General features: G+C 46.3%; 1 protein-coding gene across 1 annotated transcript in view; it reads left to right on the top strand.

Moving 5' to 3' along the window:
• LOC119405617 (high affinity copper uptake protein 1) overlaps positions 1 to 24,116 on the top strand; it is a 53,021-nt gene that overhangs the window by 1,210 nt on the left and 27,695 nt on the right. The window lies entirely within an intron of this gene.

The raw sequence follows: 24,116 nt of genomic DNA, 5'->3' as shown, positions 1-24,116 counted from the left end.
CACGTAAAACCACAGTATAATCGAACGTTGTTTCTTAAGAAAATGCGAAATTTGCACGTTCGACATCACGGGAACGGCACCGAACATCACCTTCACGATGAAGCAGAAAGAAAACAAAATCTCCGGAACACCCAAATCAACCACATCACAGCCACGCTCCTTCTCAAAACTACGTGCGCATGTGTGGCAAAAATAGACAATTTTGATATAATACAATGCCACGTTTCTCACTCCTAGGTTTAAATGCACAAATATACCCTATAAAGAGGACGGAGGGATGACCGCCGCCGTAGCTCAGTGGTATAGAGCATCGGACACGTTATTAGAAGGTCGCAGGTTCGGTCCCTGCCGGCGGCAAGTTATCCTTTCGTCCACTTTACTTTCTTCACATATCCCAATTATTCAAATAACGTCTCCTATACTTTCCTTGACATTATTGTCTGCTAGTTCTCATTATTATTCTGTCTAACAAAGAAAAACGAGCCCTTAAAAGCCATCTTCTTTCCTACGTTTCTCACTCGACACTTTTGAGCTTTGCAGAGAATGCACGTGTATACGCTGACGGAGAGACTACTATTTTAAAAGAGCCAAAATTTAAAATAAAACATACTAAAAGCTAGAATTGAAACATATACGTGGGAGAAATGCGTCCGGCATTATTAGGGAACGACCGCCCACGGTCATGGTCTAGTGGTTATGACTCGCGACTGCTGGTCCGCAAGTCGCGGGATCGGATCCCGGCCGCGGCGGCCGCATTTTCGATGGAAGCGAAAATGCTCGAGGCCTGTGAACTTAGATTAGGTGCACGTTAAAGAACCCTAGGTGGTCGAAATTTCCGGGGCCCTCAACTATACGGCGTCCTTCATAATCATATCGTGGTTTTGGGATGTTATACCCCAACAATTATTATTACATAATAGGGAACAATGAAAACACATATACCCATAAAACAAACGAACAGTAAGGGGGTCCGTCAAAACTGTACTATAGTGACGGAGCGACAGTTATACTATATACACGTGCGGCGGCGAAACCGTGTGTTAAGTGCGCCGAAACGATACGGGTAAACCACTTACGCCTACAAAATGCTGCGTCGCCATTTCTACCGACGCACGTGCAAGATAACTGTGGACCCGTCACTATGCATGGCGCAGCTGTTAACTTGACGGACCCTCTCACGCGGAAAAAAAGGTCGGCATATTCACTAACTAAATACTAACCGTTTACTTGTCACAAAAAACACTAGCCTCTTAGTAAGTAAAGTTAGTGAAATGCAGGTTAGTGAAATTTGCTACCTAGTTAGTGAGGAATAGTGCTTACTCGAATGGCTAGTCCATTACTAAGTTGTTAGTAACCGCGCTAGCAACTTACTAACCGTATTAACTCTATATATAGTGGACTACATTTAGCCAATTAGAAGTTTACGCCTATTTTGTTTATATGTGCGTGTGCATTGCCGTATCAAGATTATTCTATTACAAAAGTATCTATAGAATAAAAAAACTAAGTGGCATTGTCCTCGTACATTAACTAATGGCCGCTAATTACTTCATGTAATTACCATGGTAAATACGCATCATAGCAACATACACAGAAGCATGAATGGATCACAAACGAGAACACACACGCAAACGCGCACACAGAATGTCAAGACTTCTACGTAGCTGATATCTACTCTAGCAGCAGCTTGAAGACTATGCTCCTTCTTTGGGATAGTACACCATGTACTGGATAGCAGCCATAGAATTTAGAATAATAATTTGTTTTCTACACATTATCGCGTGTCCCTATATTTGCTTATATGTGTGTCATCACGTAGCACGAAACTCTTATTCCAAGGTAATCAGTAAAATTAAAGTTTGTTTTAATTTTGCTAAAGACCGTCACGATTACGGCAAAGTATACTGCGGCGTCTACGAAAGATCTGGCAACGTGGGTGGCTTAGTAGTTACTTAGTTAATAACACTAAGAAAGCTTCCCTGGTTAGTAACGGCAAAAGTTACGACCTTTTACTAGCTGCTGGCTAGTAAAGAGATGCCGCGAAGGTAGTAAAATACGCTAGAAACTAGCAAATACAAGCGTTTACTAACTCTTATCTGAGTGTGTATAAAGCAATGCCCAAAAAACAAAACAAAGGTTCTATACTTCTAACGATGCGCTGCTTCAGTTAAAAAACATACGTGTACACAACCGAATAATCATAACAAAATTTAAAGGGCGAGGCGCTGCGTCAAGACACATTATACGTGCATGCCCTTTCAGGAAGGCAATTTCCTAGTCGTAAGTGCTAAAGAAGACGTGCTACACATGTAATGCACTTGTCACTATACTTCAGCCTTCTTGAAGCCTTTCATACGTGGGTGGTTGTTCAGTAGCTCGGTCGTCTGTGCGACAACACTCGTCATTTTAATCACGTCTCTCTGTCGCCCACTCGCCGCGATGTTTTGCAGTGGTTACGGTGCTCGGCTGCTGACCCGAAAGTCGCGGGTTCGATATACCGCCTTATGTGATTCCCACTTACGAAGATCACGCGCAGACCCCGTAACTCCAAACCTTTATGACTCCTGCGCAGGGTCGCTGGAGAGGGACTATTCTTATATATATTTTACAGCGAAAGCTGTTATGAGATCATTTCACCGGCCGTTTTTGGCGCCGTAGTTGTCCGCCGCCGCCGCCGGTGTCCGTAACCAGCATCGCTCGAAATAAGAAAAAAAAAACGAAATAAGAAAAAAATTCCAGGATGGAACGAGGTTCGAACCTGGGCCCTCTGCGTGGGAGCCCAGTATTCAACCTCTGAGCGCTGCTGTTTACGGGCAGGTGCGGTACATAAAAACGATGCTGATGCGGACATGCCGACACGCTTCTTTTTCTTTTCTTTTCTTTCTTTTTTTTTTTTTTAGAGTCGCAATATTCGATTGGCTTTCGGCGGCGATAAATTAAGGTGGTTGGAGGGTTTCTTTTGCCGGTGAGGCACGAAGCGCGCCCGGGCTGAATCCCATGATCGGCATCGGAGGTGATTCGTGCTTATTTTTTCTAGGTAACTTCGTTTACCATATGTACCGTTTTTGCGAAATTCTTGCTTTTGTTCGCAAACGTAAGCAGCAAAATTAGCAGCTCAAGAAACACTGGACAAGCGTAACAACGTGCTTTTTTTTTGTTGCTTAGAAGAGAGTTAACTATGCTGTATATCATTGCGGGACTTGTCGGACATGGTTCCTGACCACGTAAAAAATGCCTTTCTGAGGTAGTAAGAAAAAGTTGTTCTACACACGAAGCGACAAAACTCTTTTTTTTTTTTTACAGTTTGCCTGTCATATCGCATATCGTCTGCGATACGCATATCGTCTGCGAAACCTATAGGTTGCTGTGGCCTCAGCGGCTCTGCAACGCGCAGAACGTGGGTTGTTGGAACGCGGTGCGAGCTGGCATACCGAAGAATAAAGGCAGGATATCTAGATATATCGGTCAAGATCCACTTTCGCGGTCGTATTATCGAATTTTGGGCAAAAATGTGATCGTATTAAATGCACGACAATGCGTTATTTATAAAGGCATGTCGGCCGAGAATAAACACAAAAACGTATTAGGCTGAAAAGCGTATTATGCAGAATCGTATCAACGAGATTCCACTGTATATATATATGCTATAGGTTAAACGTTAGGAGAGGTGTTTGCGATGATCACAGTGCAGTGAAGCGAACTGTCTCTTGAACTGAACAAATGCTTATGAATGCTACAAATACATACATTATTCCGAATGTATTTCCGGCATTTATTCAACGTGTCAATCCAATCAAGCATTAAATGAAATTATTTTGGGAACGATTTCTCAAAAATAACTCTGTATATGGGAGTTCCTTATCGCGCCAGCGTTGTGACATGCCTTGCACCTGCTAACACGCTGTTCTTGGTGCGAATGAGCAGTTGTCACGCGCGCTGCGTCGCACCATGTCGCCTCCTTTTGTTGTTCAACTATTCGCCGCGAGATCGGGCTACAGGTGACAGCACCGTCGCCGCGCTAGTGTGGATACGCGGTTGTCGGCGCGTATATAAACGTGCACAACAACGCTTCGTTGTGAGCGATGTGACCCGATTTTCGGCAAACAAAATGCGTTGACTGCAGCTTTGTGGTAATATGTGCGCTCTTCATTCCCGAATTAATGCACGAAGGGTGCCGAACGTTACAATTACTTGTGAGAGAAGCGCATTCTGCCGACGAATGGGTTGCTCAACTTCGGCGATAGTCGGCGTTTTCGCAATGGGTGACGTTTTCTTGTTGTTTTATTTGTACATGTTTAGCTTGAGTTCCGCCTACTACGCACTGCTGTATAGCGCGACTGAATTAACTATTTACTTTTTGTTCATTTGGATGCCCCTCAACCAAAAGAAAGCCCGTATTCCTGCACGATGAGTTGAAATAGCGCTTTGTGCACTGCACGCTCAAATATTCATTCGCATTTCTTATTCAGTTCTCCATGAAATGTAGGACAGTTGATAGGTTTACTGAGGAAAGCTACGTGGCTGACAGCGCTTTAGCGCTACGGAGACGTTTTCCACGCACACGCTTGTTTTTATTCCAGTAACTGTACACAAAGGTAACTCTACAGCACGGACATTCCTTCGATTGCTTACTCTCACGACAGTAATGGAACAAAGGTCCGGTTATTTTACGGGACCAAAGTACGTTTTTTTTTTCATACGAATAATGTTCGCTGCCTTCCGTCAATCTAAACAACGCAACACAAACGCTCAATATAATGTAAAGAAAAAAGATGTGGCTTCGCGTGAAATTACTACGACATAAATGTAAACTACGCCGTTTGGATTAATTTTGACCATCAGCGCTCTTTAACGCGCACCTTAATCTAAGTACACGGGTGTTTTTGTATAAATTTCGCCACAAGTTAAAATTGCGCAAGGCAACTCAGTTTTGCGATTTCCGTGTCATTTCCTTTTCTGTTCTTTTTAGGGGACAATTTAAGTACCGAAGTGTCAGACGTGATTTAACATAAATATTTCTCTCTAGTGAGACCAGGACCGTACACAACTAAAGCTCGTCGCGTAACGTATAAACAACACCTAACCACAACGCTCAAGTACATATCCGAGCCTTTTTTTTTTTACCACCGCGCCGCTAAAAGGCTATATTCACATGAGATTTATTACTTCTCATCTTTAGGACAACGCCAAGTGCACTTTGCAATGCGCTTGAACCACAGAGCGGCACATACACTGATATGACCCTCGTGAACGGAGGGTACGACGACCACACACAGCACTCTCGACAAGTGCACTCTCAGATCTTATTACAGCACATACACAGCCGATCAAGGCCACATTCTTCCTTGCATCGTGTTAGGCACACGTACGAGCGGTTAAAGTTGGACTAACGCGACGGAACAAACCGCCTTTTGAGGATCTGCATGACGTACGCGCACATGCAAACACAACGGGGCCAGCAGACGACGCATGGAGCAATCCGCACTAGGTGCGGTTCAGCCAGGAGCCGCTAGGCGGCGACTCCGCCCGATCTCGCGGCCAATACGTTACTCAATTGCAACGTTAGGGTTATTGTCAATGCTGCGCCATCTGGCGCAACCGCTACGTTTTCTTACGGGTGTTTGTAATCCTTGTCGTTTTAAACAAAATGCCTAGCCATAAATTTTTGGCCCAAGTTTCGCTTCTAGGTGCCGACCTTCGTATGTTGATTGACTGTGCGCGTGCAGAGTTGAAAAATATTTTTTTTTTTCAAATTTTTTTGTTGTCACTGCCGTTTTTGGATTCGACACCTAAGCAAAAAATCTGTAAGGTGTGAAATCTGCAAGGAGTTTACTACACTAAGCTTCTCCTCCATGCCGGGCCGGTCCGAACAGGCACAGGTAGGTTCTGGCCAGGTCCAGGTTTTCACACGGCAAGCCGGTGCAGCGCCCGGGCCCAAAAAATTGGCTCATGAAGTGCTCCATAAGAGAAGATGCTGCAATATAAATTTGTATTTCGAAATATTTTATATCGCAGATGATCCATACAACGGCAACACTGAGGCTTGGCGGAATGAGAAACACGCCCGGAAACTGCATCCGGGTTGCGGAAGCCGACCTGAAGCGTCATTCTCAGGAGTAGAAACAACGCAAAGAAACATTGCTGAAAAAAAGGGACATACAACGACGCTGTTGCCGTCTTTTTGTTACGTCCTGTTCCTTCGCGCTGTTTCTGCTGAAGTCATAGGCGTGCTCATTGGGAGAGGGGGCGTCCCCCCCACCCTTTTATCATTTGAAGAGGGGCGCCTGTTAGCTCTGTCCCATACCTTTACCCAATACGACCTTTCACGCCGGTTTTTTTAATGCGCAGGCTTATGCCACGCATGCTTCTGACGATAATGGCGAACGAGGACCCCTGATGTTGCGTTCAAAGAACTGTTTACTTTCCACCTTTAACGCCGGGGACGAATGGCTGGCCGTTGTGAGGAGCACGCAGTCGCTTCATTTGCATTTTTGCATCCATGGCGGAGCTTGTTTTCTTTCGCACTCGAGCAACGGTTGGGGGGGGGGGGGGGCTGATTATACAGGTGGTTGAATTTATGCTGGAAAAAAAAAGAAGGCTCCATGTTCAGTCTTTGGCACGTGATTTCATGTATTGTAACATTGTTTGCCTGGTCACAAGGTCAACATAATGTACACGTACTAAAAAAAAAAAAGAGCGAACCGGCTATTCTATTTGCATAAAGATAATTTGGGACGTAAAGATACAGCAATTATTATTAACAAATGTCGCCCACGGCCAGGAGCCAGCCCATCGTTCTCAGGTTGTAACCTCCAGCCTTTCGGAACAGACACTGACGCAATTTTCGCTGCTTCGAAGGCGCCAAACTGACGCTCATGATGCAAGCACGTAACCACTGATGTTGATTTTTCGCTCTAGTTAAATGATTGGTATAATTGGGGGGATCTTACTTCGAGCTTTTATGGGCACAAGATAGAAATTGCTTGAAAATTGTGTGAGACTTTTGGGGACTAACGAAGAATATTTAGTATCTTCGAAGTTGCTGTATTTACACATATAAAATGCAAAAAAAAAAAAAACATTGCGATACGATGGCCAAAAAACCGGCCAGTGATGGCCGTTCGTATGTACGGACAGGCAACCGGCCCACTGTCTAAAAAACCGGTCGGGCCGATCTAAACCCTATCGACGCTGCGGTGAAACTTGGCGCCTCCATGGAGACTTCAGCAACCAGCGCAGAACGTACAAGGGACAAGAAATGGAACAGAGACAAGCGCTGTTCCCTTTCTTGTCCCTTGACTGTTCTGCGCTGATATAAAACTCTAATATAAAGAGTAAGAGGCCGACTTTCCTACTTCTTTTTGCCTCTTAGTGTTTCTTTTCGGGTTTAGCGCTACAGTATCATGTCCTTTTTTCGCTCCAAGACGGTATATTTGAAATAAAAGACATTTTTAATGAAGATATTGGGCACCGATCTATTCCTTGAAGAAGAAGAAGTTATCCGAAACGGCACAGTATAAAATGAGCTCAGAAGAAGAAGAGCTGGAACACTTTTCAAGGCCTTCAATAGATGCCAAGTCATCGCCATTACGCCCATGCGACGAACTGCACCGACGGAAGCAGAAGGATGACGTTAATTTTATCGCGAAATAGTGCTATACCGTACATCCGAATCGTTTTAGACTTCTTTTACGAACCAGCAACCGTTTCTGAAAAGCTCTATGAAACCCTCTTCCTGCTTACTGGAAATCCCCTTTTCTTTGCTGGAAGGCGATTAGTCTTGCCTGCTCTGACACGATTTACTATCGAACCGGTTGAAATGACTTGATAAGCGTGCGGACGAGGAGAGGGTTTAGTTGGGCTGAGCTCTATATAAGAGCTAAAGCGGGGGATGAGCGTTCAGCCTGCTTCTCCGATTGGTTAGGTTGCTTGTCGTGCAGTGTCTTTTTTGCAACAGTCGCGGCAGCTTGCAGCAAGGCATTGTCAGAAAGCCGCATCTTCAGTTCGGGGAGTGATGGCGGGTCCCGGAAAGCCGGGGACCAACGGCAGCAGGCCGTTTTGAGAAGCATGTCATCGTTTCATTTTCATGTTTGCACCGATTGCGAAGGTTAATTGTTTTCCTTCGGACTTGTCCAACGGAGGGGGAGGGGGGTGAAACTTTGCTCCCCCTAATGGAGAGCCTATGGGCCATTGGCGTAGTCAGGGGAGGTGGAGTGTAGGAGGGCTCAAACCCCCGAAATTTGTGTATATATACACCCGCACACACGTATACAAACACACACACGAGCATACGTAAAGGTAAATTACACTATATATATATATATATATATATATATATATATATATATATATATATACATCAGTGCTGGGCAGTATCGAAGATACATGTATCTTAGATACTCTTTGGGTATCTTGTATCTGTATCGCGATACGTCTCGCAAAACGAGTATCTGTATCTGTATTTCCCATACATTCAATAAAGTATCGTGTATCTTAAGATACAAGATACTCCTATAGAAACACCACAGTACTAAACAATAATCGCTGGCTCAATTCCGCTTCTCAAGCTGGTACTGGTGCCTATAAACCGCCTCAATAAAGCTAAGCGCAGTGACATCATTTTATTTTTCCGCCAGAGTCCACCAGTGAGGGCAGGCGGTGACGTGTGCGCGTCCCTTTTGGTGGAGCAGAGCAACATAACAGCGCTTGCTTAGTCTCGACAGAACAAGCGCGCGAACGTCTATGCTTAGCTCACGTGCCTTTCTTTTCTCGATTTTTTTCTTTTTTCGTGTGCCAGTGCCGTGATACTTACCCTTACCCCCTGTCTAGCACCGCGTACCACAATGCGTGGAGTCATTATCGCGCAAATTCTGATGCCACTCCCCTGCGCAGTGCTTCGTTACGAAATCTGAAGCATAGGATTGCTTTGCGTCTCGTGGCTTTCACACTTCACCGATTTGAAGGATATTGTGAATTGTGTTCGACTTACATGCGATTGACTTATGCGCAAATAAGATCCTAACTATAGCGCCACTTGTGCCGATGCTAGATCTAATAGATGAAACGTTTACCTAACAGAAGATAACTTGGTGTACCCTATCTTTTGTTCCTGCTGTCGATCCAATCCCGGCCGCGGCGGTCGCACTTTCGATGGAATCGTAAATACTTGAGGCCCGTGTTCTTCGATTTATGTGCACGTTAAAGAACTCCAGGTGGTCGAAACTTCCGGAGCCCTCCACTGTGGCGTCCCTCATAATCGTACAGTGGCTTCGGGACGTTAAACCCTAACGATTATTATTATTATGTTCCTGCTATCTTTATTCAAAGAGTTTTTGAAATCGTAATTTGATTGTTAGCACAAGTTCTTTTTTAGTTGTCCTTCTTTTGCGTCGCGTATATTACCGAGGGCTCTGAACTGTTTCTTTTCTTTTTTTTTTTTTTTTTTGCGGTCTGGTCACAGCAATATGCCTCTTGTAACGTGCTGACAAAATAAGCTCTCTGCTTTAATCCTTACTTTGAACTGTCTGCTTTATTTCTGCTACTGTTTATGCATTTATATTTCACTTGAGTTTACTGTTCTGCCAAGGCTATTTTGAAAGCAAATATGTAATTATGTGGGCGCGCACTGAGTATACAGTACCGAACATCCTGCTTATTGCTTAGCAAAACAGCGAAATTAAGCTTGTATTATAATTACGGAAATAATTAAGTGCCAAATTAAAGTTGTTAGTAAAGGGATTCGAGAAACATTGCGATATGACCTGTTTTTCTCATGAGCGTCCCAACAAGCCGTTTCAGTCAATTTTTCATAGGCACTAAATATTTTTATTGTCTTACATTAACAAGTAAGTTGGCGATACTTCATGCTTACTTGACATAACTATTAGGGGTGCCGCCTGTATCGTGTTTCACTACTTCTTCACGATGAATGTTTGATACAGAACGGATTTTCTATTTTATTTACATATATTTGTCTTCCTTTTTTTAGGCCTCCCTAATTTGTTTTTTTTTTTACTATTACTAATCGCCAGGTAATCAGAGCTGTAGGTGGCAATTGCGTGAATAACAGCGGTGTGCTGCAACGATTTGTGCAAATATCCGCCACGCGCTCTTATTTCTTTATTTTGGTGTGGTCGGGTTTAAAACGCAAAAAATTATTAGGATGCTCTGCTCAAGCCACACCGCGATGTTTCGGAATCTTCGCGGTTGTTTCAGGTTGCCCTGTTAAGATTACGCGCGAATCCCAGACGCGGCGGCCACATTTCGATGGAGGCGAAATGCTCGAGCCCGCGTGTACTTAGATTTAGGTGCACGTTAAAGAACTCCAAGTGGTCGAAAACCGCAGGTGGCCGAAAACGCCCAGGTGGTCGTTAACAACCCCAGGTGGCCCTCCACTACGGCGTCCATCATAACCATATCGTGGTTTTGTGGTGCAAAACCCCAACAATTATTATTAAATTATGCGCAGGACCCGAACACTGTAGTTCATTCGGGAGTTTACGCGAGCACGAGCGGTAACGCTGGAAGGTTCGATCGCTGGTGTGACCACGCGTTCCGCCGATGATCAGAATACCGAAGGCCAACGACATTTATTGCCGCTATCAGTGTACAGCCTTATTTTGCTTGTACATTGAGTTACTTAGTTTTCTGGGCACAAGTTTGCCCAATGAGCCAGGGGCGTAGCCACGTTAGGGCACACCGGGCCCGTGCCCCCCCCCCCCCCGAATTTTTTTTTTTTCCAAAGCATACAGAGCAGAAAATGACACTCGACCACATCTGCCTGCTCGTCCCCACTACAGATCAAGGAGGTGCCCCCCCCCCCCCCCCCCGAAAAAAATTTCTGCATACGCCCCTGCAATGAGCAGTTTCGTTTCTACCAAAGTGACTGCCGCCTTCTTCATCATCACCACTACGTGATAATACAATAGGCATTTCTGGGGTGCACATGTTCTCTCGTTGAAGAAAAATTGTTAAAAGATTGCACGTGAGTTAGTATGTGATAACGAACGTTTTACGCCAGCAGATAAGTAGAACATGAAGAGTCATTGCAGTTTTATGAGCTCTATACGTATACACAGTGTGTCACGAAAAATGTCGCTAGCAGTGTTGTCGCTGCTGTACACCGGTGATTCAGTACTGCGTAAACGGGCTTTAACAGACAAGGTAAAGTTCCACACCGGTATTTGCGCCATCGAGCGAAGGCTTCCTATTGAAGTTCTTGTGATTAGATGGCGACCGGCTAGCTGGTCGGCAAGCTGAGCAGCGACTCCCATCAATTGCAAAAATGACAAGCAAGAGCCGCTGTCAGTGAACCGCTGTCCTGTTAAGCAGCCGAAACAAACCCAAATAAGTTCTGTCGGAAGTAAACTAATGCACTTTGAGCAAGAAGGGCAAAGCTTTTGAGATACTAGCAGATATTTATCATTAAAGAAATTTTCAAGCAAACCTTTTTTTGTGCATACGCGTCCGCTACTATATTATGGGGGTTTAAATAACAAATTTGCGAATGTATCGAAGTATCTTAAGATACAATTGGCAAGTATCGTGTCGGATACAATTATTGCGGTAGTATCTTGTATCGTATCGCGATACAATTTCAAAGTATCTTTGCCCAGCCCTGATATATATACATATATATATATATATATATATATATATATATATATATATATATGGGAATATAAATGAGCCGTTTATAGTGCGTACACGCCATTACAGGGCGACTGTAACGCAGGCCAAAAGGTTTTGACCACTGGCGAAGGAGTAATGGCGAGGAGTATCATAATAATTTACTCTTATGTTCCACCTAATCGTGCATGAGCAGTCATTATGCGATGAGACGTTTTCGTTATTTTTGTTGTTTCATCGCCTGGCACACAACCATCGCCAGACGATTTTGCCCACAATCGCCAAGGGCTAACTGAGGAATACGGTATGGTTCTAAATAATTTTTATCAAAGTTCCGCGCTCTATTGGCTGCGCAAACTATAGTTGTTGCAACCCAGCGTTATTATGCACTTTCTATAGCGATGGTTTCGCAAATACGCTCGTGGTTTAGTGATGCTACCTAAGGGAGCTAGCTGCGAATTCATGGTTTGCATGCCCATTTGTCTTGCGGTGTCTTATATGGGATAATTTAGTTGACACGATTAGAAACACATATACGTCGATGGTTATGGTAATTAAACCACCGTTTGAAGCGGCTCCAGTTAATTAAAGTTCCCGCGCAGACAGTAAACAGCGTCCACAGCGACAGTAGCGTCGTAACCGTCGTGGTCGTAACACCCCGTTGCGAACAAAGGCGGCAGCTTTGAGTGGCCATGAGCGGCTTTGCGACGCCGCCTCTCAAGAAACGCTCGCTTGTCTGCACGAGCCACGATTGGCCAGTCTGCCGATGGTGCAACTGTAAACACGTGCACGGAAGTGCCGGCAATATATAATCATACGAGTCCGCGCGGAACCACAAGGGCAAAGCTCTCGTGATTATCGCATATTCCAGCCTACAATCGTGGTCAGTGCCCGACCAACACTGGTCTGTATTGCATCAGGCCCGGGCCACACCGAATTATAATCCGGCCCCGCCGTGTCAAACGCTTGTGTGTGCTGTTTTTCTTCTGTTTCCAAATATGGGCGAGATTGCTTTGGCGGCAGGCGCTTCTTCTGAGTTATCAGTCTGACGCTGCGGCGTATTTTCGCGTGTATACCGTCGTGGGGTTTCCCGCGCATGCAATCTTCCGGTATACGCGTCTCGCTCTTCTTCGAAAAACGCGCGAGTAAGTCGCGCCTTTATCAACACGGAACTTTTCGTCACGCATATTGCACTAGCCGGGACCAATCTTCACGAGAGGTTGCTTGTTTGCTGGGAGAAAATGTGCCAGTACAAGATCGGTTAACTTGCTCACGATAACGCGTGCGGCGTGAGCAGCCCGTCGGCGCGTTTCACGAACTATGGACCACTCAGGCGGGGCCTCTTGAGGGTTTTATTTTTGTTTTCTCGATGCAGAGATGGGAAAAGCAGCCAGTTTATTATCTTTATTTGCATTTAGAGCGCCGGCACGCATGCCTTCACTGAACTGCTTCTGCACTTACACTATCTTTAGTGATGTGTGTACACTCGAATTTATCTGACGAAAATAAATTCGGAATACATTCTCCGATGAAGAACTCCAAATTTCGGAGCCGTGCGTTAAGAATACGTGACCGTACCGCAGTACTTTCGCGGAAAAGAACGTGAGAACCTGAATGCTCTTCGTGACAATAGACTCCTCGCGGTATACCTGTTTCCGAATGTTCAACCCCCCCCCCCCCCAACCCCACCCCCGAAAATTTGCAATTTTTCATGTGTATATATACATGCGCACATGCAAACACATGTGTTTGTATGTCTGTATGTGTGCACGAATGTACATAAAGTATGGTTGAACCCCCCTCACACCAAAAAGATTTCTGGCTACGCCCTTGGCACCAGCGTTATGTTTATTCAGCTTGCTTCTGCTGTTGTTGCGGCTGTTTTATACACACGTGTTGTAGGAGTTGGGATGTTTGTGGACGCGTATGGTACTATAGTCGGATACAACTTCAGAAGTCCGCGGTATCTTCAAAGGTGGATGCACACAAGCCGGCACCAATGAGCGCGCACACCAGAATGACGTCATGAGCAGGACGGCCGGTGACCCCGCCTTCGGAGAACATTGACATTGCCGACTGCACGAGCGGGACTACTTCTTTAGTCGTGGAGGCGATCTCGGCAGTGGCGCTTCGGTCGTCTGCGCGGGGCCTCTACGGACTTCTTAAGTTGTATTTGACTATAGAGACGTATATATATATATATATATATATATATATATATATATATATATATATATATATATATATATATATATATATATAGGGTGTTCTTTTTTTTAAACAATGCTGATTTTTCATCAAAATGCTATCACAGTAAGGTACCTGTCATCTCTGAGCACAAACTCAACGTCAAGGCGGAAATACCTTGCCGCGGATTAAGGAAAGAAGGCTACTTTTAAGGGCTCGTTTTTGTTTGTTAGACACAATATTAATGAGAACTAACAGACAATAATACCAAGGAAAGTATAGGGGGTGTTATTTGTAGTAATGAGAATATAAATGTGAAGAAAGTAAAGTGGACGAAAAGATGACTTGCCGCCGGCAGGTACCGAACCTGCGACCTTCGAATAACGCGTCCGATGCTCTACCACTGAGCTACGGCGGCGGTCATCCTCCCGTCCACTTTATGGGGTATATATGTGGATTTAAACCTAGGAGTGTTAGTCGATCGCAGCCATAGCGGCGAGTGTGGAACACTATTTTTGCCTGTTGGCGTCACGTAGCACGTGATCTTTTTACGAGCGGGCAGCTGACCAATAATCCCTCGCATACTACCTGAAGGCATCAAGTCTGCCAATACGAGGTTTTAATCTAGGGACTTCAGCGCAAACTGCTCCACTCAGCGCCGTTTCCTTCTCGCCCGTCACTCTCGCCCAGTCCACATGCGGCGCGCTGAAGCGCTTGCTTGTACTTGCTTGGAAACGCGACGATTCTGCGCGCAGGTTCACACAGCTGTGCGTACGTAAGATGTGTAGTAAAAATAGTTTGGGGTTGGTCGGTACCTTAGCTATCATTTCGCGTTTTGTAAGCAACAAATCGCACACTGGTGCTGGCATATATATATATATATATATATATATATATATATATATATATATATATATATATATATATATATATATATATATATATATATATATATATATGTGCTTTGCGAAGTAGAGGACGTGCGACAGGAAAACTTTTTATTAATCCGATGTTTCAGCCGAGGACCGGCCTTCATCAGGCCGGTCCCCGGCTGAAACGTCGGATTAATAAAAAGTTTGCGTGTTGCACGTCCTCTGCTTCGCAAAGCATTGATTCGACTGGATCCAAGGACACTTCCTTCCTCATATATATATATATATATATATATATATCATTGCGGCACCTTACGCGCGAAGAGCTTTCTGGACCTGGGACCTGTTTTGACAGCGTGAAAAACCCAGCATTTGCGCATTATATTTGAGTTCATAAGTGTGGGATGCGTCGCTCGCACCAGGCAAACAAGAGGCAGAACATGTTAAACGCAATCCTAGGAAGTCTTTACAGCTGCCGTATTTCTTTTCGGATACCGTAGTGTTTGCTTACTCGGAAAATCAGACGCTACATCAAATTATGAACACACAACACGGCGGAGGCACTTATTAGATGCGAAGCAGCTTTTGCGCTGGGCTTTGTCCGTAGTTCCATTGGCGACCGTCCGCTATCTACCACCTATATAGCATAGCCATCTGTAACATATTGAGCGCGCGCTCGCGCCAAGGATAATTCTTCCTCCTGTTCTTCGACCGCCTTGGTGATGATACGTGCAGAGGGGCCCGGGCTGCCGTATGCTGTCCTAGCTTGGCGTAACGCAGACAAAACCATGTGTGCTGGCACGCGCTAGCGCGTTCGGGCCTGTGTAAGGGGCTGCTTAGACGCTGTGGCCTCTCCCCCTAACACTCTCTCAGCAATCATGTGGTGGCGTCGGCGAACGAGATTCTGCAGACGCGCGATGAACCAACGCGTTGTATCCTAGTCAGAACGCGCTGGCACGCGCTAACGCGTTCGGGCATGTGTAAAGGGCTGGGTAAAACGCTCTGGCCTCTCCCCCTTAAGGCTCTGATATACTCCAGCGTAACGTCGACGCGCGCGTGCCCGCGTCACGGCAACGTTACATCAGCAACTAGTCCGGCGTCGGCTGACCGCCGACGCAGCCGACGGCTGCTTTCGCGCTCGGGCGTCGCTCGGCTCCGAATAGATCCTGCTGCATTTCGCGCCAGACGCGCCGGACTCGCATGCACAGGAACCTGCTTCGCGGGCTGTTTCGTCGGTTCCCGACAGGTCGCGCGGGCGTTCTTCGCTTTTCTACGCATGCGCTTCTATCGCACTGGCGCGTTGGAGCCACTGATCTCCACTTTTTAATGGACGTCAGTGGTTGGAGCCGGCTCGACTGTAGCGGTATAGTGCCTAGAATATAGTAGCGGAGACCGATTTGCGCCTGGCGTAGCCGGCGTAGCGTGGTAGCGTGTAGCGTCGCCGGCTCGGCGTGACGAAACGCAACGTCTTCGCGCGCGCTCGCGTCGGACGTCGGAGTATAACAGAGCCTTTACACTATCTCGGCAATCACGTGATGGCATTTGGGGAACGAGATTCTGCAGACGCGCGATGAAACCGCGTGGCGTGCTCCAACAAGAGTTCGGGACGAGTAACAGCAACTACAGTGAATTCATGGTGCGCTCCACTTGCAAGGGCGCGTTAACGTCGGGCAAGGTGCCCGTGATGAACGGAACTTTAAGTCAACCCATGCGCTGCTTCGCATCCCCACATGGTTCCCTTTAGTGGGAGATGGTGAAATTTTTGCTAAATACCCCCAGCGTGCATTATTTTAAATTTCGAGCTGGGTTCACGCGCTTCTGTTGCCCCCTCAGGCAAATATCTTTCTGGTTCCATCGCGCGCGCCTCGTGCACCTAGCTCTTTAATTGAAGGCTCTTCCAGTGTGCTCAGTTTATGAGATGTCATGCTGGTATTCCTATTGCTAAAATACGCTCTTTTGTTCACAGGAGAGCAATGGCATTTTTCTTTGTTTGTTGGCTAACGGTATAAGCTCGCGAACGCGCCTTCCCGCGTTCGTCACTAACTGTGTGAGAACAGCGGGCAGGTATGCAAATAACTGTTCTTAATTCCATCGATCACACATTTATAGCTATTTGAAACAAAGAAAACGCACTTATTGTAGCGAATCAAAAGCGCTCTTTCTCGTTGACAAATTTCCACATAAAACAGTGAAACAAAACGATCATTGCACATTACATCATCGCACATTTGTAAGCGTTTATATAAAAATAAAGGCACTCCTTCATAATCACAACTACATACATAATTATAAAAAACATCGAAACAGAAGAATAATTGCACGTTGAATGATAATTACGTAAAACAGGTAGAAACACTTTTTCTGAATTGCCGATACATAAAAATGCACATTAAAATAAAGCAGTCATTGCACATTACATCCTTGCATGCACATCCTTTACTATATACATAAGATAGGCTAAAACGAACCAAAATTATTGCACGTTTGTAACGGCATCCCCCATTGCCATACTCCTGCTACCAGACTTTCTCGAAGCCAGTCATTTGCTCTCTGCTTCAGTATGGGATTTTTTTACTGGAATGTGCATCTTCGTTCGTAGAAACAACTGCACAATCCCGGGCAATTCATGGCATGGCGGAAAACAATTAGCAGTAAACAGAGATGCCACTACTTTCTCCTGGAATGCTGCAATGCTAACTTTGTAGTTTAGGAGGTCTAATTCATTCTTCATAATGATAAAGTATGCCTCTGAAAGATCAACAACCTGCAAAACTGCTGCTGAGGGAATGGATAGCATAACTACTATCCTTGCTTGGTCTTAAAAACAAGGACAGAGTGGCGGTCTTCAATGAACTACGAAATTCTAACCCCCATATCGCTCGCCGTTTGAGGTTTTCCTTTCCACGAGGAACAGAAAAAAGCATGTCACCCTTGGCAATGCTCTTCGAGCAGCGAACAGCGCAACAAGTTGGCATCTAGCTGCAGCCAATGGCGTCTTGCAAACTGTAAAAAGCTATAAAAAGCCCGCGCTCACGTACAGCGCGTACATGCAGCGGTGTTTCTACGCCCAAGAATGGCGTCGTTTTCCGGCGACAGCGCGAGAGGTGGATGGTCATCGGGGATAACTGGTCACGTGTCGGTCCTGGTCCAACAGGGGAGCACACAAGGCCGAAGAAGAGAGGAGGGACGCAGAAGGCGGGGAGGACATTCTCAAGATAGATTTACCAGCGCAAAAAAGACAGGACATTTAGGAAGGACACGCACACATAGCGCTGCACTCACAACTGATTTATTACTTCGAACGCAGGGCCTTTTTGTAGGCACGCGTCGAGGCAACAGAAAGATAACATCGAGAAAAGAAACGGTGGGAACCACGTGACACTGCTTGCCGAAAAGACAATCTACCGACGGTAACCGCGCAGTCGAAAAATTGTTACGCTACAAAGTACGCCCCCGATATGAAAGAAGTGACACTATAATTGATCTTAAAACCAACCGGCAAGCCAGAAAAGCCAAGACAGCCACACAAGAAAGATAAAAAAAGGTATAAGCGGAAAAGCCGTAGCGGAAAGCATGCTCAGAGGCGTGAAAAGTGCTGACCGGGTGCAGGAGCAGGTGCCAACTCAAAGGAAGAGGACCGTGGTGGTGCCGTACATGCACAGGTTGTCACACAACCTGAAAAAGATAGCCCAGCGGTGCGACATCAGGGTGGCATTTTCAGCCCCTGATAAGCTCTCCAGGTTGTGCCGAGCGGTGAACGCTCCCTCTGGGAACAAGGACGTGTGCGAAACAAAGCACCGCCATCCTTTTGTGTCGTGTGAGCAAGGAGTTGTGTACTCCACGCCACTCTCATGCGGCAAGTACTATGTTGGACAAACGGGCAGGTGCCTCAATGTCCGTCTCAGAGAGCACCAGCAGAACCTGTCAGCGGTCGCCTGCAGTCATTTAGCCATGCACTGCCGAGACTGCGGCTGCTCCCCGCTTTTTGAGGGTTGCACTGTCTTAGCCAGGCATAGCGAGCAAATTGTTAGAGAGATTTTAGAGGCAGCCGAAATCGAGAGGCTGGGTGACAAATGTGTCAGCAGGCCTTCCATTTCCCTCTCAAATAAGGAAGTCAGGTACCTACGGCGCTTACCTTTTTAATAGTTTTTACCCTGTCCTTTACACAATAGTTTTTACCATGTGCTCTACACATTTCTTATATTTCATTTTAGTTTTTAACGTTTTATACCTTTTTTTATCTTTCTTGTGTGGCTGCCTTGGCTTTTCTGGCTTGCCGGTTGGTTTTAAGATCAATTATAGTGTCACTTCTTTCATATCGGGGGCGTACTTTGTAGCGTAACAATTTTTCGACTGCGCGGTTACCGTCGGTAGATTGTCTTTTCGGCAAGCAGTGTCACGAGGTTCCCACCGTTTCTTTTCTCGATGTTATCTTTCTGTTGCTTCGACGCGTGCCTACAAAAAGGCCCTGCGTTCGAAGTAATAAATCAGTTGTGAGTGCAGCGCTATGTGTGTGTGTCCTTCCTAAATGTCCTGTCTTTTTTGCGCTGGTAAATCTATCTTGATCATGAACCAACTCGCCCAAGCAGCCGTTTTAGCGAGGACATTCTCCCTTTCCTTTTTGTACAATGGTTTGCGCTACCTTTGAAAAATAGAGGGACCTTAATACGCTCCCTGTCAAATTTCTTCTATTTTACTTCACATCTTGCGTTACTTTTTGAAGCAACACGTAGCAATTGAAGCTATAGTTTTAAGAAACAAAGGAAAACTGGGCAGCCTGCCTGGCTGCCCAGGCGGCGCTGCGAAAGCGGTGCTAAAAAGCGCCCCCTACGATAAGTTCGTTGGTTTCGAGTAGTCAGACTGGCTGCCGCATGCAGCACTATAAGCTCAGATGCGCAATGGAGCCGCCGCTGTCGGTTGCGCTGCGCTTTGGATTTCGGCCAATTTCTGGCGTGGCTGAGTTCTTCAGGCCAAGCAATCTGCGTAAAGGCAAGAAGCTCGTCAACGCCAAGTATGTTTACGACGTGCAGGAGATTGAAGGAACTGTTTCGGCGCGCTGCAACTCGTAAGTGCAGCGAATCTCATACGACGTTGAACTCGAGGTAACTTTTGCGAGGCATGCTCGCGCGATTAGCGACAGTGCATAAACGAAAAGATTGCTATTAAGAAAGTCGGAATGCTTTGTATTACATGACGAAACGGAATCAAGGTCTAGTGACGAAGGCTAGGCCCGAATGAGCGTGCATTCGCGCCGTGTGCCGTTTTCTGCCGCATTCAATCGTAAACACACTTTTGCACCATGCACGGTCCTAATTTTCAACATTTGCTTCTAGGGAATTCGTCAAATTCTGTCAGCGTGCGGTGGCGGTCGAGGAGCGACAGCGCGCAATGTTTGTTGTGTGGCAAAGCTTCGCTTCGAGGGGGGGGGGGGGGGGTTATTGTCCGGAAATTAAAAGTGGCGCTCTTTTCTGCGCCCCACAGTGAGCAAGGCTCACGGCACAAGAATAAAACGAGGAGCTAGCGGCTTAGGAGGCGCACTACAAATATCGACCTTCCTTCCACATTTTCGCCGCACCTAGACGAGCCCACACTGCTTTCTCCTGTGGTCAGTGCATCAAATCATGGTTTGAGCTTTTCTTTATTGCTGTACAAAGGTGATATTTTTAGCGGAAATGCCCCCTCAACCTCATATTACTTACCGTGGCGTGTTAACCCTGCCAATTTTAAATATAACGCTAGTGTTTTTTTGTTTGTGTTTTTTTTACGTTTGAAAACGTTTGCCATGGTTCGAGCCACCCACACGGTAAATATTTCTGACCGAAACAAACAGCAAGAAAGGGCAGTTGAAGTAAACAATGAAAACAAAAGGAAGCAAAAAGTGATGCAATTAAAAAAACAAAGTCAAGTAATACAATGAAAATTTAAGTGAAGGTAGTACAATGCAGCAGCCAATATTTCATAAAAAATAAATGAAACTTCGCTTTCATTGATGCTCAATACAATGATGAATTGTTTGCAAATTCTTTGATGCTACTGCAGTTTGCGGTGCCTGAACTACACAATGCTAAGCTGGTGGTTTACTCTCAAAGGGCGCGCACCTCTCATTCTGTAACTAATACAATAATAATAATAATATCTGGCACATATGCAGGGTGACTCATGGCATCGTTTTTCTCGTTTCCCACGAAGTGCTGGCTGCATATCCTCGTGTTCGCCGTCGGCAGCCACGGCGTGCCGTCAGGACTGCACACAGGGAATATATACATATATAGAACGCGTGCACGAATAGTAATCAGCACGTTACGTTGCAGACCGCGTTTTTCTCGCGTACTCACTTCACGCGTCGGACGGCACGTATCCAGCGGTTCCGTCGCTCCACTTCGTACGGCTTTCCGGGGAACCGGTAGAACCGCACATTAGGATCCATGTTCGTGGGAATTAACCGCGCAAGAATAACGGCGGCGACCGCGCTTCTGGACCGTGCGCTGCTCAGAGCCGTCGCCCGGTCCACCTGCTTTCGGAACGGTTTGTTGAAGCAGGGATCGCTCGTCAAACATGTCAGGCTTTGCAGGCATAGCGGACAAGTTCCTGCGTACGTTGTAAGCACTTTTTGAGTCTGAAAACTACGCGCAAAATTAAATAAAAGGCTCAAAGCAAGTGAGAACTGTGTAACTCAACGGTCGGCGTCTATGTTTGACTACCCACGGCCGGGCTAGACCACACTACCCAACCAACTTCGGCGCACGCCACCAGGCTCCGCCACAGTACTCAAAACTCCAGCGCGTCAGCCCTATAAAAGGTGACACTAAGAATAAAACCGCACCATCTACAGCTGGGATTCGAACCCGGGCATGTTGAATGGGAAGCGGGCATTCAACCCCTGCACCACTTCGGCGGAGCCGCGCGCAACTCGACGACACATTGCAGACTACCGATCGCAGCGCCGCAAGCGGATTGACCCTTTTTGGGCTTCACTTTTCGTTCCTAGCACTCCCCTGTTCTGGTCAGGGGCGTAGCCAAGGAGGGGGGGGGGGGTTCAAGCCCCCCCCCCCCCCCCAGAAAAAAATTTCTGGCTACCCCCCTGGTTCTAGTACACTAATTCCGTGCTTCTCGGCTAACCGCTGTTGTTGCCGTGTCGGCTCGTGCTCGTACGAATTGTGCCGGTATGGACCCTGTGTTGCGCGCACGCCTTCAAAGGATCGCATGATGGACCCGTACGGTGACACGTGTCACGTCTTTTCGTTTTTCCTGTCGGCGCTTTTGCAGCCAAGCACTTATGCGTGAAAGCCATCGCAAAACACTGTCGGATTCAGTCCACGCAGTTTATCAGACCGCTAGGCGTGACTGTGCTGGTATGCTAGCGATTTCGCAGTTGCGTTACGGGTCGCAGTTGCCGATTCGCAAGCGCGCACACGCGGGCAGCACGACGAAGAACAGCAAGGAGCGCGGGCAGCTGCTTGCAGACTAACCGGAAGTTGTAGATTTTCGTTCGACCAATCGCAGCATCGCCTGCATACCGCATCACAGATTCAACACGCTGACGTCACACACGTGACTAGGCAGACCGCAGGGGCCCGGAGATGAGAATAAATTGTTTCTTGGAACTTGAGCGCGCCTGGGGCTTGTAGCGCTGCCACGTGTGGCATCGTTGATCGTCGCGGCATTCTGCACACGATGTGCGTGTTTACTTGAAAGGTTGAAAAAATATCGGAGGTGGTTTAGGGGCCCTTTAAGCAGCTCCGCTCTTAATAAGCGGAAGTTTTTATCCTCTGCGATTCCAGGCGAGAAATCATTGCCGACTAACGCCACTGGGTTCACTTGTCTATTCCGGATTAGCCACGGAACCCCGCATGATTTCAGTTAGCCTAAAAAAATTCTTGCGCCGTATTCACAATGCCTACAAGATGAAATAAATACCGGATGAACAGACTGCCCGTGCCACACGGGCACAGAACTTAGCATTAACTTCCTGATGGCTTAAGACCTAATGCCATTTGCGCGGTGCCACGCGGGCAAACAAAATTGCATTCGCCTTGATGCCATAAGTCAGCTAATGCCTTCGCCACAACTCATTCGACTGAGAAATTCGTACTCTCAACGCTAATCTACCATACATGAAACTTTTAATGTAACGTCTATCGCGTAAAAAAATATTTGTTAAATGAATAAATCACGTGTTATTCCCTATACTCGGTTACAACTTATAAGTAAAAATGTGAGCTCCGCCGACAGAATCGCGGTGTGCTTGCCTTTCGCCTGTAGAAGACAGTCGTGCTAGCTAGTTTCCACTCGAACCGTACATGTACGTTTTCTCGGCTAATGTAAATACTGCGCGTATTAAGAGTTAAAGGTTGGTTATTACTACCTAAAACATTATGTTTGGATGCGCAGCGATGTCAGAATCCCTGACGAAATTTACCTGGACATTCAAGTTTCCGACCTAAAACGAGCGACGCAAACGTGTGTCTTTATGGAAAAGAGGGAAAGGAGGGGACTCTTAAGGGCTCGTTTTTGTTTGTTAGACACAATATTAATGAGAACTAGCAGACAATAATGCATTATTGTCTGTTAGTTCTCATTAATTATGGAAAAGAGGACACTCGAAACTCTTGAGAAATGCTTGACGTCACTAAAATGATTCAGCGCTGTTGGAGGGAGCATTTATGCAGGTTCTCTTTGTGACAGCGATGGCTGTGGGCGGAGCTGGCATTTTTCTTGGGTTGTCACCGGCTCTACAGTCTCAACTGAAAAATATTAGCACAAGTGACCGGTGGCCGGAGCCGAAAAATCGCGGCACGCGGTGCTGTTGCTCACGAGCACGCCGATAGCGAGATTGCCAAGCGCGTTCCATTTTCCAAAGCAGGGGTGGCCGGTGGACCGGCGGAAAGCAGCCCATCTTGCTGTTGGCCCATCCGAAAGCCCATATCTTAAAGAAATGCTTGTTCATTGCTTATCGGCAGATGTGGCTATGCACATGATTTTTTTTTTTTGTCGCTGGAGTTGCGAGCAACCGCATCTTTATCGCAGTTGCCCCGAAAAAGTTTTGTTAGAGTGCTTTCCGCCGGCCTCCCCTGCTTTGGAAAATATAATGCGCTTGGCACTCTCGATATCGGCGTGCTCGGGAAAAGCAGCGCCGCGTCTCGCAATCTTGCCGCTCCGGCAACCGGTCACTTGTGCCAATCTTTTTCCGTTGAGACTGTACAGGTGCAGAATTGCAACGGCTTCCACATGACAGGCGCCATGTTGCTTCTGGGCTTCGGATTCAACGTACAATGGCCGAAGTCGCTATGGTCGGTTGCACTGCTGTAAAAAGACAGCAACAAACTGAACCTGACGGCACGATAGTATATGCTTCTTTCTACATTTCACGAGCCTTGAACGCACATTATAAATTTTAACATGCGTGTTTATTTTTTTTATTATTAGCCC

Source organism: Rhipicephalus sanguineus, chromosome 1 (assembly GCF_013339695.2).
Source record: "Rhipicephalus sanguineus isolate Rsan-2018 chromosome 1, BIME_Rsan_1.4, whole genome shotgun sequence".
In the NCBI taxonomy this organism is placed as follows: Eukaryota; Metazoa; Arthropoda; class Arachnida; order Ixodida; family Ixodidae; genus Rhipicephalus; species Rhipicephalus sanguineus.
Note: the sequence above shows the minus strand (reverse complement) of the source record. Positions and strands in the feature narration are given on the sequence as shown.